We start from the raw sequence: 2,961 nt of genomic DNA, 5'->3' as shown, positions 1-2,961 counted from the left end.
TGAAATTGATTGAAACTTATCTAGAATTAAAGATCTTTGAAAATCCTTTAAATCGATATAGAGTTTGTAAAAATTGGAATTTTGTAGAGAAAGTTATGATCATTCAAAGTTGGTGTTAAAAATCTAAAATTTTGCTAAGTTGCAGAATTTTAGGATTTCTGATGTGTGCGCACGCACAGCCTTGTGCGCGCGCACAACCCTGCGAAAATCATATTCTGTGCAGACGCACACACCTGTGTGCATGCACAGGCAGGGAAGTGCCTACTGGTTACAGTGCTAACACAGCTGGTGCGCGCACACATCAATGGAGAATTGCGACCTGTGCGGATGCACACACCCCTGTGCGCACGCACAAGTCGGGAAGAGGAGTCTGTTAGGGGCGCTAGCACACCATGTGCGAGTGAACAGACCTTGTGGATTTCAGTATCTGTGCGTACGCACACACCCCTGTGCGTACGCACACTTTTAAAACCTCTTGGGCGTGCGCACGCACACACCCCTGTGCGGCCGCACACGTCCTGTTTCTCAAATTTTACTTGTTTTCAACTATTCCACCTTCCCAACAAGGTTGTAAGCTTCTATAACACTATTTTAAGACTTTTGGGCTTGGTTTTGAGTATTAGAACATCAGATATAACCTAAGGATTTTAGTAAATGATTTTTAAGACAAATTAAAAAACGGAAGCCTAGGTTTCTGGCGTGTTAAGGATGGTTTGATGTTATGTGAAGGATGATTGATATAGGAGATGAGAAATTGTGAATTGTTGATGTTTAGAAACTGAATTGCGGATTGACGGTGGTTGAGTGGAGTCGAGGACTCTGAATGAGATTGACGGATCCACTTTATACTGAAAATGTTTTTTGAAAACCACTGTACCATTATTTTATATTGAGATTATGAGACGCTATGCGCCCGGCAGGGACGTCGGTTGGATCCCTTCGGATCTATAGAGCGTGCAGGCGTTGGTACCTAGACAGTGATCCGTAGGGGTTCCCATATGAGAATTTCGAAGGGCGACGTCTCCATGGAGATGTGTCGGGTTGGCAGTTGAACCGACAATGTGATATCACAGCTAGTAGGACAGGCATTCAACATATGCATTTTCTATCTGTTTGCATGCTTTGTTTACTTGTAATGGCTTGCCTATTTGTATAACATGCCTAATTGCTAGTTGAATTAATTGCCTTATATGTCAATACTTGTGTTTTACTTGCATTGTATATTACTTGTGTTTTCTACTGGGATTGAGGAGGTTCGAAAGGCGGTGGCGATGGGATCGAATGGAGGATGGGTTCGTGAAGGCTGTGGGAAGCGGTGCTTGATTAGAGCAGAAATCCCTAAGATAGATTACCCGGTTTATTTAAGTTAATGTTGTTCTAGTTATGCTTATTTGTTTTAGTATGCTTAAGTTTGAATCTTGTGATGGATATGGAGCTTAGGATTGCCTTTGGCGTCCCGGGGTCTTATATCCTACATCACTGGGCACTGTTACCATACTAAGAACCTCAGGTTCTCATACCATATTTTCTGTTGTGTTTTTCAAATACAGGTCGCAACTGACCTCGGTGAGTTGCTTTGGATGGTGATAGAAGCGAAGGATCTTGGATTCTTTTGGAGTCTTTTTGGTTTATTTTGTTTATGCATATCTCTTGTATTTTGTTTTGCCTAGAGGCATGTATTTGAGAGAACAAAACTTGTATAAGTTGTTTTCACGGTATGGTTTTGTATACCTGTATATGGCTAGCCGGCTTAAACTCCGTGAGTCGTGGCTAGTTTCCTATGATATTATATACTTATCTTTTGTTATATCTTATCTGTTTCTTGTGCCTTAAGCTAGTAGCTTCGTTAGTACGTTTTGCGCTTTGAAATGCAGTTTTTGAGCTATATCCTTCATCGGGCTTTTAGATTATACTATTATATATATATATATAATGTATGAGCTTAGAATTGTCGTAATCTCTGATTAACCTTTGCTTTACGACGCGAGGTAAGGCTTAGGCTAATTAGGGTGTTATAGTGTACACTGTTTTCTTTCTTTCTAAGCCCATGATGTCACCTAAATTAGAATATTCCTCTCCGAGCCATTTTGTAACCACATTCATACAAAATACAAAATATATTGTTTGAAACTTGATTATATAATTGTTATTATCATTGTGCAACAGGAAAACTTTATAAAAAAGTTGGCAGAAGTTCAGGCGCAACATGCCGAGGCTCAAGCACAGGGAATAGAGCTACCACCAATTGATGAACACTTGATTTGGGAGAAAGTGTGTGGTGGGCAAAAGAAGAATCGAGTTTACGGAAAAGAGTCATTCTTTTCTAGCTCTATCAAGTCTGGAACCACTTCTATCAATTCTATACCTGGAAGAGCACCTAGAAATCAAAATTCTATTCCTGATTTATGAGAACAGATTCATAATCTCAATGAAGAGCTTTTTCAGCGTGTTACTCAACAAACAGATGAGCGTATTAGTAAGTTGTTAGATACACGCTTGGCTCCTTTGGAAAAGACTCAAAATAAGTTAAAAAAGTTGGAACGAACAATTGAAAAGGCCAAGAAGGAAAAGCTGAAAAAGAAGACATGGAATGAGGCTTATGTTAGCTATTATGAGAAGGTTAGAGCGTCAAGTAGTTCTAGTGCAGTTCCACTACCACCGCCACCGCCGCCACCCTCAATCTCTTTGGATGAGGACTATGATGATGATGAGGATGAAGATGACACTGAAGACTATAGCTGATAGTTTTAGTATGGTTGAACAATATTCTAGGAATTATAGTTGATGATCAATACACTTTGTTTATGTTTTGAATTATATTAACTTGCTTGTTTATAGTACTTTTCTTTTAGTTTGATATTACGATGAATTTGTTTATTTTTTGAAATATTATAAATATTCGAATACAAATTAGATAAAAATTTGTATAAAATTTATATTTATTTTGTATGAAAACAAGTT

General features: G+C 38.6%; 1 pseudogene; it reads left to right on the top strand.

The window, feature by feature from the left end:
* Positions 1-1,271: 1,271 nt before the first annotated feature.
* Positions 1,272-2,742, top strand: LOC148548298 (uncharacterized; annotated as a pseudogene).
* Positions 2,743-2,961: the final 219 nt, after the last annotated feature.

Source organism: Arachis ipaensis, chromosome B8, assembly GCF_059453495.1.
Source record: "Arachis ipaensis isolate K30076 ecotype BB chromosome B8, ASM5945349v1, whole genome shotgun sequence".
Taxonomy (NCBI): domain Eukaryota; kingdom Viridiplantae; phylum Streptophyta; class Magnoliopsida; order Fabales; family Fabaceae; genus Arachis; species Arachis ipaensis.
The sequence above is the reverse complement of the archived record's forward strand: the minus strand, read 5'-3'. Positions and strand labels throughout refer to the sequence as shown.